We start from the raw sequence: 18,941 nt of genomic DNA, 5'->3' as shown, positions 1-18,941 counted from the left end.
GACCCTCACATCCAGACCACTCTTTCATTTTCTAGACTCTGCTGGTGTTCATCTTTTTTTTCTGTTGAGCCAGTCCAGCTCATACCCACCTCAGGACCCTTGCACCTGCTCTTCACCTGCCAGGAATCATTCCAGCCTCCAATCTCTACAGGGTTGGCTCCTTCTCGTTAGTCAGTCCCCAGCCCAAAGTTCAAGCCTTCTCTGACCATCGAGTCATTGTCCCTTGTACCTCCGTCTGATTTCTCCCTAACGCTTACCACCCTCTGGAATTTCATACACTTCTCTCGGTGTAATTATGTAATAATGGAACACCCTCGACTTTAAGGCCATCAGTGCTTGGACTCTGTCTTGTCACCCCCCATAGCCCCAGCATCAAGAGCTCCCAATAAATATGTATTTATTAAAGGAAAACTAATCATGTATCTTTTTAATATTTTATTTATTTATTTATTATTTTTTTAATTTTTTTTTTTTATTTACGATAGTCATACAGAGAGAGAGAGAGGCAGAGACACAGGCAGAGGGAGAAGCAGGCTCCATGCACCGGGAGCCCGATGTGGGATTCGATCCCAGGTCTCCAGGATCGCGCCCTGGGCCAAAGGCAGGCGCCAAACCGCTGCGCCACCCAGGGATCCCCTATTTATTTATTTATTCATGAGAGACACACAGAGAAAGAGGCAGAGACACAGGCAGAGGGAGAAGCAGGCTCCATGCAGGGAGCTCGACGTGGGACTCAATTCCAGGACCCCAGGATCACGACCTGAGCCAAAGGCAGACGCTCAATCACTGAACCACCCAGAAGCCCCACGAATCATATATTTCTTAAAGAAGATTCTGAAAGACCTCAACTTAGAAACAACTTGAGAAGCCCAGTAGTGGATTAGAGAAAAATAAAATATCATACTTTCATAAATTGTGTATTTCCAGACTTCTGACTAGCTACAACTAGCTCCCTCTCCCCACCTTTCCATTATACCTGCCCCCCCTTTCCATTTTATTTCTCTGAACTGAAAGAGAAAAGTTTTCAAACTCTAGGTAAATATGAATACACTAAAATAAATTGATGGTGCTACTGACAGTTTTATATCCTTTGCATCACCACGAATGGCAGACTCTCCTGAAGAGACTCAGCCTCCAATCAAGGTGAAGACAGAGAGCACTCGGCCAACCCCCAGAAGTCCCCAGGCCCCATGCTTTACCCGTCATTGCACTAGAGGGCCAGGAAGTAAGGCCTCAGCCGAACAGCTAAGCTCTCCTGTAACCTGCTCCATGGACCGGTTCTGCCTTCTAGCACCTGCAACGTCAGCCAAACTTCTCCAACAACATCCCAAAGTCCAGGACACAGTGACATGCCAGAAACCAAAGATTCATGTTCTAGAAATACGCTTATCATAATGAAGAGATTACCTCACACGTGAGTGATTAATCTGAACCAAGATAACTTCCTAGGGCATGAGACTGAGCACCTAGAAGAGACAAAATAAAAGGAAGAATCCAGAGAATGCTTGAGATCTCTGTGCTATTCCACCCACTACCAAGTGACTAGTGTGGAACTTCTCTTTCCCTTTCAAAGAAGGAGCTACCTAGAGCTTTTTCCTCCCCTTTCCCTTTAAAAAAAAAAATTAGAGATAAGGAACATGTTTCTAAAGAAAGAAATGAGATAAAGTGTTAAGCATGGATTCATTCATAGCATCCAGAAGTACCTACAAATTTTTTTTGTGTACATTCATGTGTCCGCCTATATGGGTACGCACAGATGTACGCGGGTGCGTGTGTGTTGGCTGGTGGAGGGGGGCGATGTGTGTACACGTGCATGCATTTGGAATGCTGAGAAAGTTGAGGTAGGACCTGTCACGTCGGGAGACTCTCCAAGAGCTGGAACATTCTGAGTAGGTAATACTCCATGTTGTAAACTGCTCATGCAGCAGGACTGTGGAAAAGGCATCGCCTGGCCACCGGCTGTTACTGACTCTGGGAAAATGAAAATACAGCATCTCTGCACCTGTTCACCTGATGGTGAAGGAAGGAAAAGCCATTACCGAGTGACAGGAGACAAAAAACCAAAATCCACTTCAGCAACTCATCCCACTGCTGGTGATTAATCTCACACTCCCACAGCCTGATGCACATTAACCAGATAATTAATAATTTCTTTAGGGATTCCGGCTCGGCAACTGTTTTATCAACCTGCACAGCATTAGCAGGGAAATGCTGCATTTGTGATCAGACGTCTGGGACCAGGAAGGGGCTGTAAAGAAACAACAAGGGCTTTGCAGAAATTTGTGAGCCTATTTCAAAATGAACAAGTACGGTATGCGCGGTCCAGTCTGATTTTTTTATCAGTACTGATGGCCAACTGGAATCCCCACCAGTAGAAGACTGCTTTGTACTGTGACATCACACAGACATGAAATCACATGCATTTCACTACTCCACATACACACTAGAATGAAGCAGACATATATAAACTCTGGAAATGCATCTTTTTAAAGAGTGCATAATCTGAGACCTCCTAAAATCAAAAGTTTTGAACATGTGTTTGATCCAAGCAGTGGCAGGTAACATATTTCTTATTCTTACTGGCTCTCATTCCCGTCCATCTAAGGAAGGAAGGTACAAAGAATCAAAGTCCCCCTTTCTGAGTCTCCTGTGCAAATGTACCCTGTTTCTCTCATGTTAAAACCTGCTCCACCGGGAGAAGCCAACTCTTTTGTTTTTTAACATATATTTTATTAAGATTTTAAGACCGTGAATAAAATCCCAAGGAGAATAATAAATCATAAGGATTGTTATTAAAAAGGTTCAGCATTAAAATTCCAATGTATTCATTTTCTCTCCTAATGAGAAAAACACGACACTAAAATATTATTATACATTTTCTCTTAACTCTATCCAGAATGCGATCTGGATGGAAAAGAAACAAGGATGGAATCCATCCTTGTCAGAAATCACAGTGGACCTGCAGGCAGAAAACCTGGGTTGAGGCCTGCCACAGCCACACTGGGCTTCAGCATCCCAACCCTCTAGCTTCCCTCAGGGATGCCATCATAGGCTTCCAAACGACACTCTGCGTGAATTTTGCCATGGAAGTGTTAATCAGGGTGGCTGGCAATCACGGAGTGCGTCCACCTTCTGTGGACCCAGAGGAGAAATTTCCCTCAGATTTCAGGCCTAGGATAACCAGGGCCCCTCCTAAGTGTGAATTATACAGACGAGGCCAACCTGCGGGGGCTCAGAGTGTCTGGGCTGGGAGGAAGCTTACAGCCAGATCAATTGTCTACTTCTAGCAAATTCGTAGAAGCATAATATCAGTGTCTTCCCCCAACACACATCCCAACTTAATCTTGCTAGAAGAGCCTGGTTTTTCTTTTACCCTCATTTGCAGATGGTTTGGTATTTTACTGTATGCCCTTAGGAGAATCCCCTCAAATCATTTTTTTTCGGATAAAATAATAGATAACAAGTTAGATGGACGAGAGAGAAAGCCAAAGAAAAACAAACTGGAACCCACTGGGTGAAACGTAAGCTCACTAATTCTGACAGGACGGCTGCATGGATTTTATTCTGATTCGGGCTTGGGGAACAATGTTTGATATGAAAACATATAGCATGCAGCAAAATGCAAACTTCACATGCATATTAAAGAGAAGGCAAAGACTTTAAAAAATGTTTCGGTTGCTCCTGGCCATTTCAGGCCAGATCTCTGCTGTCACAGACTAAATGGCTGTGACCCCTCAAAATTCACATGTTGAAAGCCTGACCCCCCCCAGTGTAATGGTATTTGGAGGTAAGGTCTTTGGGGGGTGATTAAGTCATGAAGGTGAAGCTGTCATGAATGGGATAAGTGACCTTATAAAAGACGCCCCGGAGAGCTCCCTCGCCTCTTTTGGCCATAGGAGGACACAGAGAGGATGGCCAACTATGGTATGGGAAGTAGGCCCTCACCGTGCACCGAACCTACAAGCGCTTTGATCTTGGACTCCCCAGCCTCCATAAATAAGTAAATGTTCAATTAATTTATTGATATAAATAAATGTTGAAGTTCTCCAGTCCACAGTATTCTGTTATATGAACTAAAACACTTCAAACCACATGCCCATGTTCCTTGACCTCTGCTTTTGGAGTACATGGGTAGAAAATTTCAGAAACTTTCAACCAGATCACTGTATAGATAGAAAAAATAAGACCTAGTCCCTTGACCTGGCACAGTCTTAGGCTCTTCACCTCTAAAATGAGGGTGATAGTAAATATTTCATGGGCTACCATGGGACTCCAATCATATATGAAGAATATCACAATCTATAAAGCAATGACAGTTACTGAGACTCAGTCAAGAACACATGATCCAGATTCACAAAAATCCAGCTTCGAGCAAGAACTCCGCCACTTTCCCCTGCCTGGGAAGGCCAGAGCACAGAGTCAGCCAGTGGTTTGAGTTATCAATCCATGGTTGGCACGCAGTTCCCAGTGAGCAAAATGAGGCTGGAAAGACTGGATGCTGTAAGTGACACTATTCACTCCTGGAGGGTAAGGGCCTTACTCAATTCAGTTTTGACTTCCTAGAACCAAGCACAATGCCTAAACTAAGCACTCAATATATCTGACACTCAAAGCGTCAGCTGAACAACTCTTTGATGAAGTGACAGCTGAGGGACACACATATACCATTAAACCTCAAGCCTACTACACAATCAATTCTATACTACTGATGACACTTGTGGGCTTGTTTCAAAAAGGAAACCAACCTATCACCATCAACAACAAACAAAGACACAAAACAAAACCAACCCCCCCCCCCAACAAACGTGAATGTGGAACAGTATAAAGAACCCTGGATATCAAGTCCCAAGACATGGCTTAATTCCCTGATTCTTTTTTAGTCATGTAAATTCAAAGCAGGTAATCTTAATCATATACAGCCTATGTCCTCATTAAAATAAATAGAATAATAATACTAACCTCCAACTGTTGTTTTAAGGAATGAGTTAATATAAATTAAGAGAGAAATTTGTGAACTTACAAAGCACTAAAAAACATTAGTCGCTATCTATTATTATACTATTGCATGGCAATGAAAAAGCCCTTCTGAAAAATAAAAAAAAAAGCCCTTCTGAAATACGTACACACGCACGCACACACACACACGCACGCGCATTGTAGGTTTTTCTCTCTTTCCCAAATGGCTTGGTTCCAAAGCAAACTAAACCAAGATCTTTACAAACTAGAAACAGTATTTTAAAATAACTACACACCATCTCAGCCACTAATTATTTTTAGGATTTTACTATATGCGGCTAATTGAAAATGTTCAGTCCTTTCCATTCATTAGTTTTATTACAAGCACTCTAATGAATTAAAGAAAAATCCATCATCGCCACCTTCCTTGAAACTTTTACTGTATTGTCAGAGAGGTCTTGACCTTACAAAAGCAATTCACATTAATTCAGCACAAGTCATAGGACTGGACAGAGGATGAAAATTTGGCATTTCTAATAAATAGGACACCATTGAATAAGTTTGACAGGGCACTGTTATACTCCTGATGCCGGGAAATGGGGCAGGCAATGCTCTCCCTGTTATGGTGAGGTGCATTTTATCCATCATTGACTATATGGAGACTCCATTTGACCTGCAACAAACCACACAGGTGAAGTGAGGCACTCCTTAACAGGATTGTTACTTTATTAAAAACTCACCTTTGCACACTGATAAGAAGTGAGTCTTGAACAAAGATAAATTACAAAGATATCTACTAAGAAAATTGTGAGACTGTAGGCATGTCTACTCAATCTCAGCTAACTATACACTTCGACGTAAACGGAAGCTCTCTACAACTGTTGTTTCTGTTTCTTAGCAAACAACTATTTATTGAATGCTTTTCATGTACAATGTGCTTCAGCATTCACCGGCCCAATATAAATCATCTCTTCTAGTAGGTCTTGTAATCGCCATTGTACAATTGAAAAAAAAAAAAGCACTTGGAAAAAGTACATTAGTATACTTATATCCATTTGCATGTGGCAGAAATAGAATGCAAACCTAGGTCAGCACAAGTTCAGTGCTTACACTTTTTGTATGTACTTATATTTTCAAAGTACCTGAAGGGTACACGAGTCAACTTCTTTTGCATCTATATGTCCCCAAACTTATCTGCAATTATATTCATAGGTAAATTACATATATTATATAGATACAACATTCTATTAAATAAACACCTACTACATGTTCAATTCTATATTACTGATGATACAACTATTGCAAATCATAAAATTCTGGTACAGTATTTCTATATCAATGCATCCTTCATATTTACATTTTTCTAGTCAAACCAAAGGAAAGTATATAAAAGATTATATTCAGTATTTAGGGTTTTTTGTTTTTTGTTTCTTAATGTGACATAATTGCTCCACACGATCAGTAGATGGTGGCTTTGGAATCATGCAACAAACATTGACTCCATAATTTTTCAAGTTTAAACTCTGCAGCCCTTAAGGATCCCTCAAGCATGTTAACTATTTCCAGCATGGGAATAAAAATATCTGCCCTAGGGATCCCTGGGTGGCTCAGCGGTTTGGCGCCTGCCATTGGCCCGGGGTGCAATCCTGGAGACCTGGGATCGAGTCCCACATCGGGCTCCCGGTGCATGGAGCCTGCTTCTCCCTCTGCCTGTGTCTCTGCCTCTCTCTCTCTCTGTGTGACTATCATAAATAAATAAAAAATAAATAAAAAAAATATCTGCCCTATCTCTTTCTTTTTTTTAAGATTTTATTTATTTATTCATGAGAGACACAGAGAGAGAGGCAGAGACATAGGCAGAGGGAGAAGCAGGCTCCATGCAGGGAGCCCGATGTGGGACTCAATCCTGGGTCTCCAGCATCATGCCCTGGGCCGAAGGCAGGCGCCAAACCGCTGAGCCACCCAGGTGTCCCCTGCCCCATCTCCTTCTAAGGGCAGTAGTGAACAACAAATAGTTTAGTGCATGAGGTATTTTACAATGTATAGAACTGTATATGGGGGTGCCTGGGTGGCTCAGTCAGTAAAGCTTCTGACTCTCTATATCGGCTCAGGTCATGATCTCAGGGTTGTAAGTTTGTGCCCCAAATCAGGCTCCATGCTCAGCATGAAGTCTGCTTGTCCTTCTTCCTTTGATGTTTCCCTGACCATGCTTTCTCTCTCTCTCTAATTCCTACATACATACATACATACATACTTACAGTCTTTAAAGAAAACTATGCTGTAAGTATTATTATTGGGGATAATTATAAACTTTGAGGAGGCTTAAAATTAAAACAGTAGTTCATATGGTTTTGGCCTTTTTATGACTTTGGAAAGACTATAGTTGTATCCTAAAGAATTAGGAAGAAGAAAAAAATATATAGACACAGTGCATTATATTTCAATACTAATAATAGAAAAATCACAATTTTATATCTGCAAACAGAAAATGACATGGAAAGTACCAAAAAGAGTTTATTTCAGCAGGTCTTAGTAAAAAAAAAGAAATCTATTTCAAGTTCTTAAAAATCACATCAACTCTCCCTGCCATTTTTTAGACTTTATATTATCTCCGTATACTGCTATTTTCATGAGCTCTGCTCTCGTCAGAGGATAAGTGAATCAGCTGGCGGGCAAAAGCTTGAGTTCTAATCTCAGCTCTGACATGGGGGATTAATAAACAAATATTTGTAATGTTTCCTGAAGAGGAAAATTCTCAGTTTTTTTTTATTAGTATTAGCAGCACATCCATATGTGTACTTGGCCCCAGCATAGCATTGCATTTTTTAATATTGATTATTATACGGGCTTCATTACACAAATGAAATAAAATTTTACTTATAAAAACGCTCACTCTTTCCCCACTATAATTTAAACACACTGCTAAGAGGTCATTTTTCAAACCATTAGTGGCCTTGCAATTTTCTGAAACTTTCAGCTTTTCTCAGAAGGAGCTCTCAGGTAAAATGTCTCAGTATGAAAAAGGACTTTGACCATGTAAACACGTCTAATTGTCAGCTGAAATCATGAAAAACCTCAATTGTGCAATTTCCAAAAAGGCTCACTTCACTAGCAGTGTGAATGGCTTATTCTTGTGCACATTAACCCTTGATACTTCCTCTCCTAAACCAGGGGGTACCCAATGCCGGCATTCCTGGTGACCAGATCGAGGTCACCTATCCCTTGTGCCCTAAGGCAGCCTATCAGGCACTGGTGCTATAATTGCTGCCTGGCGGCAGATATAAAGATTCAACAGACCGGCCCGCAACAGAAAGCAGACCCCACACCTCTGTCTTTGCCCCACCAGAAATCCTAGGTCCTGAGAAAATGTTCAAAGGACAGGAGGAATTTATTTTCAAGTATTATCTCCTAGACTTTCGTTCAATGATTCAAATATAAATCTAAGAAACTGGAGTTAGAACAGTATTCATCAGATATAAAAACATGTGTTTATTCACATTTCTCCCTTAACTTTCCACCAGTTTCCATCAAGAGGCTCCTTAGACTCTCCTACATTTGCGAGGTATCTATTAGTCTGGCTACCAGAGACTGCCACCACTCCTCACAGAGCTCCGATGGGCATCCTGTGGGGCCCAGCTACCAAGGAAGCTTCTAGTCCCTCACTTGGTGGGGTTTCTTGAAGAAGATGGGCAGGATGAAGCATCAGGGTTACCTCTGCTCTGCTTCTGAAAGAATGCCCAGAAGCCAGGCTGCTCCTCATCCTCTCATCTCTGGGTTGGCATGAAGAAGCCAACCGTTTGCCACAAGTTAGAGCAACGTGGAGAAAAACAAGGACGTGTTCTACTCTCCTTGAGTAGTTGTAGGTGAGGTGGAGAGGGAAAAGGAAGAAAGTGTTCCTTCAACACGCAGACTGCATTAGTATAAAGTAAACCTATGTAACTATCCAATGCAAAACAGGCAATATAACTAAAGAAAGAAAAAAAAAAACACAAAAACAACCCTGGAAATGTGTCCTTGATTACAAAGAGAAATGTGAACTAGTGTCATGGCACTGCCCACATAGACTATGCAGGGTAGTCTACTCAAGATCATCTCCTAAGGAGGACTGGATAAACAACATTAAGTCATAGCACGGTAATGCCAAACACAGGACCCAAGAACGGCTGCTTCAGCAGATCAAGAACTTGCTGTGTGGACCGGAAGTGCTGATGCTACTACATGCCCATTTTCATGCACTTTACCACCACAAGCCTCCAAAGGAAGCAGCCGGTGATAGCACCCTCATTGGTATGCACCGTGCCGGTTCACATCCAAACTCCAGGTGATCTTGTGAACTATGTATCAGGGGAGGAAGATGGCTATTTTCCTTTACATCATACTTTTAAGAACTTTTAGTCATTTGTGATTCTTTCTGTCTCAGTGTGTGTGTGTGTGTGTGTGTGTGTGTGTGTGTACGCACCACACGCGCCCACCCACTTTCCTCTCTTTCATCCTCAATTCAAGCATTAACCTTTGATGTCACATTTTTGCTCCTCATCAGAATGGAAAGAATGAGCTTCAGAGAAGCAATTGAGTTGGGAGAATAAAAAAGATGACATCACTTCAAACGTGGACTTGCCAGAAAACTATCCTTTCAAGTGCTCCCCTGTGTCACCAGCCAGGGACCCTCCACTCTCCCTGACCGCTGCATGCTGCCCTCGTTTCATATCTTTTGATCACCATTTGTTTCATGCCACCGTTCATAACATCCCCCATGTGTATATGTGTGTGTTGCACTTGTGTAATTTTTAAAGCTTCTATCCGCGTTCACTTTATCAACTCCCAAGTGAAAGAGAGGAATTCATTAGCATCAGTTATTAGTTTGATAATTCTAAATAAAGTCAATACAAACATTTACATGGCATTTGCCCAGGAAGAGTACCAGGCATGAGAATTTGGGGCCATCTGCTCCCGTTTCTTCTGATGCATGAACTACAAGGTACACGCAGCAAGAAGGCCGTCGGGGAGGGTCCTAGCAGTGGTAGGTTTCTCTTTTCCTTTAAGACACAAAGTTAAAAGCCTTCCAACTCTTCCCTTTTCACGATTCATTCAGGTCAGATGCAGACTACTTGGGGAGGGGTGCAAATATTACTGAATTCTGTTCTGTCCCCCCATCCCCACTGACTCAAAGCAGAGCAAACACAGTGAGAAAAGGCATATGTTGGGGTCAGACTGATCTGGGTTCAAATCCTACTCAGCCACCGCTCTGGTCTTCTCTTGCCACCTGACTGCTCAAAATTCCGCAGCAGAAAACAACCACCATTGCATTTGCTCATCATTCTACAACATGGACACCTCTTCTGTTGATCTTATTCATGGCCTCTCAAGCCACTGCACTCAGCTGGCTAGCTGGGGAGGGGCTAGCTGGGGTGAGATGTCAGCTAGCTGTGCTTTCCTCTCACCCTCCCAGCAGTCTCAGGGCCTCTTCCACACCATGTGTCTCTCCACATGGTCTCAGCACCGGGTCTCTCCAACAGGTAACTAGACTTTTTTCCTAGGTGACTCAGGACTCCCAACGCTACAAAAGCAGAAGCTGCTAGGCCAACGAAAGGCTTAGGTCTGGAACTGAAACAGTGTCATTTGGGCCATGATCTATTGGTTCAAGTGAATCTCAGGGCCATCCAAGATTCAAGGGGGCATTGGGACACTAGGGTGGCTCAGTGGTTGAGCATCTGCCTTTGGCTCAGGGGGTGATCCCAGGGTCCTGGGATCGAGTCCCACATCAGGCTCCGTGCATGGAGCCTGCTTCTCCCTCTGCCTGTGTCTCTGCCCCTGTCTCTGTATCTCTCATGAATAAATAAATAAAATCTTTTAAAAAAAAAAGGATTCAACGGGGCATTAACAACACATGGGTGAGAATACAGAAGGTGGGGGTCATTTGGAGCCATCAACATAGCAGACTACCACCACCACTTTAAAAATCACTTAATCTGGGATCCCTGGGTGGCGCAGCGGTTTGGCGCCTGCCTTTGGCCCAGGGCGCGATCCTGGAGACCCGGGATCGAATCCCACGTCGGGCTCCCGGTGCATGGAGCCTGCTTCTCCCTCTGCCTGTGTCTCTGCCTCTCTCTCTCTCTCTCTCTGTGACTATCGTAAATAAATAAATAAAAAACCTTTTAAAAAAATCACTTAATCTATACATTTTGATGAAACATGAGTTTCTCCATCCATTAGAAAGGAATAATAAATCCCCATTGTTATGAAGAGCTAACAATGATACCTAATAATAAACATAAAGGCTAACACAGAGACTGATACACAGTAAATACTCTATAGTCTCTTTTGGGGTATCCCAAAGTACTTGAATTACCCAGAAATATGTGAGCTCCTTTCTACCACTGTCTACTGCTCCCATGAGGCTGGAGTCCACAGTTCATGTTACCATCCTGGAAGCTGTCGCAGTGCCTAAGACAAATCCAGGCATTCAGGGAGCACTCGGTAATAAGTTCTTGTTGATTGAGTATATGACCAAATGAAATTGGTATACACTGTCTCCAACAACTCACTTCCACAGCACATGAACAGATTGAGCTATTTCACAAGAATTTCTTAGATGCGAATGAAAAGTTATCAAATTCAATGTCATGAGCAATCATAGCAGTCTGGAGTTCATCTTCACCTCTTTTTAAATATAGTATATATAGCAAATTTCCCAAAAATATTTTGCCAGATTTCCACTGCCTCAATTTTGAAACTCAGGCACACTATAAGTAATATGTAATCCATATGTCTATGATTCATTTTTACCCAGTTCATCAAAACGCTGTTTTTGTATTAAATGTCAAAATGCCTTTTATGTCTTTATTTATGAGCCCTTTTAAAGTCATTATTTTTAAGTGATGGTAGACCATGTTTTGCCAAATTTAAAATTTACAAAGGCATTTGTAATTTTGTTCCAAACATCAGCTTCTGGGAGTGTTAATTTTGTTTACTCCTGGGAAAATTCCTATTTTTCAGATACAGACTTTTAAAGTTTACTTTAAATACTCAAAACATTCCCTTAACTTTCATTTTAGACATACTAATAAATATAGGCACCAGGATCCCTGGGTGGCGCAGCGGTTTAGTGCCTGCCTTTGGCCCAGGGCGCCATCCTGGAGACCCGGGATCGAATCCCACGTCGGGCTCCCGGTGCATGGAGCCTGCTTCTCCCTCTGCCTGTGTCTCTGCCTCTGTGTGTGTGTGTGTGTGTGTGTGTGTGTGTGTGTGTGACTATCATAAATAAATAAAAAAAAAATTTTAAAAAAGTTTAAAATAAATAAATAAATGCACCTATGCGTGCGTAGAGAGTTTAGAACACTAACATGTGACCCACTGTCCCTTTGAAGGAAAACCTCCGTCATCTCATCCTACCTCAACTCTGTACCTTGATGAGAAAGAAATGGGACTGCCACTTGTTACCGATTTGAAAGGAGAAAATAAAGTGCAGTCTTCCTTCTCTCTTGTTCTAGATTGTGCATGCTTCTCTACATGGACACACTGTATGCTCATCATCTTCCTGATGTCAAACTTCTTCCAACCCTCTTCTCCCGTCTTTCTTGTCTTTACTATTATTCTTTGACCTTTCCACTATGAGATTTAAAAAAATGCTAACAATCTAAGTGACCTCTTCATAACTCAAATTTCTGTGATAAGCTAATTGCAATTTGAATTAAAATAGAACAAATACATACCCTAAGGCAGGGCATTAGGTAAAAAAGAAAAATAATTTGTAAAAGTCAACGTTAGAGAATTGTAAAACGCCTATATTTCAAATAAGAGAATCTGAGAAAAAAGCAGCAAGAAAATGAGAAAACCAGGTAAGGTCCGTGACCTTAGATAAATCAAACTCTGAACTTTATTAATCTATAACTTGAGGGTAATGAAGCCTCTACTACCCCCATCACAGACTTATCATGAACATCAAGTGAGTAATAAAACATTTCATAAACTACAGGCAATACTAGTGATAATAATTAAATATCTGGTATTAGCTGTTATATATTTTTATCTCAGTTTCACATATAAACTGATATAAATCCACTTTCTTCCCTAATTATCCATTTCAGAGTAAAACTATTTACAGCAAACCACTCAAGAAACTATGGACAATTAGCTTGCCATAACTTTGAAGAAGAAGAAGGCCTTGTACGCCTATTTCCTCGGGTTCCTGCTCTATCCGCCAGAGCCAAGGGTTTGCTAATTCGAAGTCACCTGCTGAGCAAAGGACAGTTGCCTGTCCCTTTGTAAGGAAAACGCCATCTACACGGCACCAATACTTCTACGTTCAATTTATCGTTAATCACTCCAGGAACCACACTTATGGGTTTGAACTGAGACACAGCCTATTTCCAAGGCTTTGGTGAGGAGGCCAATCACACAGCGAGAGCCCTGAGCTCAAACAGAAAACCAGCTCTGAAATGGGAACACCAACCAGGATCAATCCTGTGCTAGGCGAACTATATTTTCTAGGAAACAAAGTCTGCTTCCTTAATAACTTATTAAAACAGAATACGCTCTTTTCTCTCTTGTCTTAAAGAACATAAGGGAAAAACAAACAGGCTATCACCGTAGCTAGGCCTCTTCTCTGGAAATCAGACAAAAGCAACTCCTACTGCACACCCAAATTAGTCCTGCATGTAGGAGGAATATCACGTTTCTATCCTACCGCAGAGCTGACCGGGTGTTAATTTGAATTTTAAGCAGAATCAAGCTTTTGCACAGGTCCATCCCACCTGTCAGTGGATAGTAGTATAACAAGATAATTACTTCCTCTTATTTCAAAATGCCAGGCACCTAAGACTTCCATGGAAAATGAACAGAGCACCTGTATTACATTTTATTCTAATAAGTCTAGGGCTGAGTATCGCAGACATCCTCTTAGGTTATTCAGGGAATCGGGGGTAGATGGCAGGTAAACCCTAGAAAAAGGTAGAACGACACTGTGTGATGACTCCAGAAATATACTCGGGGAAGACTTCTGCAAGAAGCAAAATGAAATTGTAAATCATTCATTCACATAGCAGTGCTTCCTTGGTAAAACAGACAAGGTCGAAATCCAAGGTTATTTAGAGAAGGAAACTAGCAACGCTGTGCTCATGCTACAAAACTACTGTTTAGTTCCTCAAAATGTTGAAGATTTTAGATGTAATAAGGTCTCCTCTAAAAGCCAGACCCAGGGGCGCCTGGGTGCTCAGTTGCTTGAGTGTCTGCCTTCCACTCAGGTCATGACCCTGGGGTCCTGGGATGGAGCCCCACATCCGGCTCCCTGCTCTGTAGGAAGTCTGCTTCTCCCTCTCCCTCTGCTACTCCCCCACTGCTTGTGCGTGCTGGCGTGCTGTCTCTCTCTCTCTCTCTCTCTCTCCTGTCCTCTCCCTCCCTCCGTGGAATAAATAAATAAAATCTTTTTTAAAAATTTAAAAAAAAGGGATCCCTGGGTGGCACAGTGGTTTGGCGCCTGCCTTTGGCCCAGGGCGCGATCCTGGAGACCCGGGATCGAATCCCACATCGGGCTTCCGGTGCATGGAACCTACTTCTCCCTCTGCCTGTGTCTCTGCCTCTCTCTCTCTCTGTGACTATCATAAATAAATTAAAAAAAATTTAAAAAAAAATAAAAATTAAAAATTAAAAAAAAAAAGCCAGACCCGGAATTTGGTCTTGACATAGCAAGACATGGCTCCTCACAGAAGAGCACAAGATTATTTAAATCTTACAAAAGATTTGATCAAGATAACGAACACCCATCAAAGTTGCACAGAAGACCCAGAAAACAGAAAAGTCGGGGTTTTGTGTTCGTTTGTCCATATATACGGAGGCAAGACTGAATGTGTAACCAGGCATAGCCTTTCACCAAGGGATTAGTTGAGAATCTTTAATGATGCCACGAAGAATAGATCTTTACAGATATTCAGTATGGTCTATTATCACTTAGTGGTGGTTTATAGAATTTGGAAAAGAAATTTCTGACTTACAGCAAAGGAAATCTGGGGACTGTCCTCAATTGACTACTATACACAACACCATGGCTGCCTTCCCTCGCTACTGGGTTTCAATACCTGCTTATCTGGTCATCAGATATCTACCCCAAGATCTGTCCTGGAGCATGGAAGAACTGGTGAAAAGAAGGAACCACATATTAAGGTCACTTTACAGGCATCAGCTCAGTGCAAGTAGAACAGAAACCTCATCCCTTGTCTAATGTTATAAGCTTGTAGTAGAGGCATCATGATGGCCTAAGCAGGGCATGAGATTCGGAGTCAGGCAGCAGAACTAGATTCAAGTCCCAAATCTGTGGGACGCCTGGGTGGCTCAGTGGTTGAGAGTCTACCTTGGGCTCAGGTCATGATCCCGAGGTCCTGGGATCAAGTCTCACATTGATGTCCCTGCAGGGAGAGCCTGCTTCTCCCTCTGCCTGTGTCTCTGCCTCTCTCTGTGTCTCTCATGAATAAATACATAAAATCATTATAAGAAAAAAATTCCAGATCTGACACTTTCCTGCTTATGTGACCTATGGCAGTTTTACCCAATTTACGGATTTTACTATATATATATATATATTCTGCTCTCTTGTTTGGAAAATGAATTTAATGAGGCTAATGTTTATCCCGAAAGGTCTGGTTACACAAGTCTCTGACTCCAGATATTCAAAAGAGATCTAAAAATAACATTTACAAGATCTTTCCCATTTGGTGGAAAGAAAAACATCACGTAGACACCAGCCCAGTGTTTCGGCAGGAGGCGGAGCACAGCTGGGGTGCTGGGGGCTCTGGGCCTTGGTCACACTGCGACTTTTCCAAGTGCTCCACTGCACTTACTCTGCGCTCTCTGCATTCCATCGGTAAAATGAGGAAATGCAACCTGCCTCTTAGGGTCTGAAAATGTAAGAGGGCATGTCCCTCCTCTGCTGAAAACTCCAAGGGGCTTCCCATCTTTGGGGTAAAAGGCCAAGTCCTTACAAGGCGCTGTGAACTCCTACACATCTGGCCTCTTCGCCACACTGACCTCTCCCATTCTTCCCTTTCTTCCCTAGAACACTCCAGGGTGGCTCCTTTCCCAGGGTCGGTGCACTGCTTCCCCTCGCATGCACCCCTCAGGCAGGTGCATCCACCCCTCAGGCACCTGCATGGCTGCAACCTAACCCCCATCAAGTCTTTGCTCAAATGCCACCTGCTAATCTTTCCTACTCGCCTCTTCTAGAACCGCAGCACCTCCCTACCCCTGTGTTCCCTCCACGGCACTTACCACCTTCTACCATAATAACTATTTTATTTATTTATTTTTTAAAGATTTTATTTATCTATTCATGAAAGACACATAGAGAGACAGAGACACAGGCAGAGGGAGAAGCAGGCTCCATGCAGGGAGCCCGATGTGGGACTTGATCCCAGGACTCCAGGATCAAGACCTGAGCCAAAGGCAGGAGCTCAACAGCTGAGCTACTCAGGCGCCCCCATAATAACTATTTTAAACCACATCATGTTGTCTTAACTCCTCGCAGTGGAACAAAGACTTCCAGAGGGCAGGAATTTGGATCGATTTTATTCCCTGCTGTGTATCTCTGCAGCAGAGCCGGGTACAGGGGATGGCTCAAGAAATATTTACAGAACGAAAAGATTTGTTGCTGTAAGGCATCAGAAAGCACGTTATGGTCAAAGCACTTAGCACAGTGCCTGGCACACGCTAAGAACTTAAGAAACAGGGATCCCTGGGTGGTTCAGGGGTTTGATGCCTGCCTTTGGCCCAGGGCGTGATCCTGGAGTCTCAGGATCGAGTCCCGTGTCGGGCTCCAGGCCGTGGAACCTGTTTCTCCCTCCTCTTGTGTCTCTGCCTCTCTCTCTCTCTATGTCTATCATGAATAAATAAATAAATAAATCTTTAAAAAAAAAAAAGGAATACTTCAAAAAAATACTAGCAAGTGTCTAAATTATTAAAAAAAAAAAAAGAACTTAAGAAACGGTAGCAATTCGTTCTTGAGGGTGGACAACCAAGGATGAGATTATCATCTTTGAAACCCCTGAGTGGGCCTATGTGCTGCTTTTGGCCAGTCAGTGGTACAACTAACACGTGGGTTTCCCAAGGGTACGAGAAGGCCACTGTTCTATTGTTGGGCTTTGCCAGGACTCATTTGCAGGCCTCGGGCACACCAGTTTCTGCGTCTGTAAACAAATACAACAGTATCCACCCTCCAGGGGAGAAAGAACCTAGGGAAAGCTGTTTGTCACCTGCTTTTGCCATCTAAGGTGAGCGTGTCCACAGCATGGTTTAAAATATTTGATGAGGGGATCCCTGGGTGGCTCAGTGGTGAGCACCTGCCTTCGGCCTGGGGTGTGATCCTGGAGGCCTGGGATCGAGTCCCATGTCGGGCTCCCTGCATGGAACCTGTTTCTTCCTCTGTCTGTGTCTCTGCCTCTCTCTCTGTCTCTCATGAAGAAATAAATACAATCTTTAAAAAATATAAAATAAAATAATAAATAAAATAAAATAATAAAATAATAAAATAAAATAAAATAAAATAAAATAAAATAAAATAAAATAAAATAAAATAAAATAAAATAAAATATTTGATGAGCTTAAAAATCAGAAGAAAAAAAAAACCAACCCACTCCAAACCCACTATGATGTTGGCCTACCAAAGGCGGGTCCTCACACACTGCACCTGAGACGCTTTCAGCCACAACCTCTTCTCTGGGTCAAGCAGCAATGAGGGAAAACACAATGAGACTGTCCCAGGGAAATCTGAGCACCACATTTGCCGGCCAGGGGTAAGTCATTCTTCTCATCCGGGTAGAAAAATACAGGGAAGGATACAGTGCTGGCCTCCCGTTCATGGCTGGGTAGCATCACTGCAGCAAGGAGGTTAATAATTACACAAATAATGAACATGTCCTTGATTTTCATACTCTAATCCTATAGTTGCAGGATTTCCACGTTGGTCCCAGAGTCCACGGGAAGGAGAGAGCAGAATGACAATGACTGGAATTGGTGTTGGAGAGGGGGCTGGGAAAGCAGGAGATGGCTCTGGCTTTCTCACCACTTCCTAATGAGGTACAACTACACCAGACAAACGTCACCAGCGAGCGCTCTGGGTTTTTTTTTAAGCCATCGGGTGCCTTGCACGTAGTTGACACCCCGGTCTCCCCGACACCCCCACTCCCACCTCTTCACGCCTGCACACAGTATATTTGGTGTCACTGTTTATTAAAGATAACTAATGCCCTAAGTCTTTATTTACTTCTGTTTATTGCTATTTTAGCAGGAGTCACTGGAGAGCTGCTATGTTTCTGGTCCACTCGGGTTCCTTAATCACTGTTAGTAGGTAAAATCATCTGTGACAACTAATCCAAAAAGCAGATTATATTTATTTTGGCTACAGTGGCTCGCAATTCGTTAAAATCAACAAAGCCTTTTCATTAGCCCCCTGCTGATGTCCTAAAAACAGACATTTCAAGAGTCTCAAAGCACTGAGCTACACATATGCAGCCAAGCTAATTCTGACAGATTCTCAGTGCCATTCTTAACACAAAATCTTATTAAACTAACAAACAAGAAACAGAACCCCTCTGCTTTCAAACAAAGGCTTAATTAACATGCCTAAACTCCAAAATCAAAATCATAGCCCCAAAGCTTCCCGAATGTGGAAGCAAAACAAACAGAGACTGTGTCATTAGTTAAGCAAGATTTACCAAAAATCAGGACCTTCTTCTTTTTTTTTTTTTTTAATAATGTGGGAAAGGATCAGAAAGCAGAACCATGGTGACTATTTCTAAACAGTTCTGCATGGGCATTCTGGCCTTCCAAAGCCAGGATTGTGATGAACTGGCCCTACTGATGGAGGCTGCAGATCTACAGAGCAGAGGATCAAGGTCTTATTCCGGGGTTGCCAGAGATTCGAAACAGCTGCACCCTGTGTAAGGACAACATCATTCCATCAATGTCCCCTGTGTCCTCCCTCTCCTACCCTCACTCCT

The 18,941-nt window shown here is 42.5% G+C and overlaps 1 protein-coding gene across 8 annotated transcripts in view; it reads right to left on the bottom strand.

The window, feature by feature from the left end:
• Nucleotides 1-18,941, bottom strand: part of ESRRG (estrogen related receptor gamma) — a 617,883-nt gene that overhangs the window by 399,561 nt on the left and 199,381 nt on the right. The gene's annotated exons all lie outside the window — the stretch shown is intronic.

Source organism: Nyctereutes procyonoides, unplaced genomic scaffold (genome assembly GCF_905146905.1).
Source record: "Nyctereutes procyonoides isolate TBG_1078 unplaced genomic scaffold, NYPRO_anot_genome, whole genome shotgun sequence".
In the NCBI taxonomy this organism is placed as follows: Eukaryota; Metazoa; Chordata; class Mammalia; order Carnivora; family Canidae; genus Nyctereutes; species Nyctereutes procyonoides.
The sequence above is the reverse complement of the archived record's forward strand: the minus strand, read 5'-3'. Positions and strand labels throughout refer to the sequence as shown.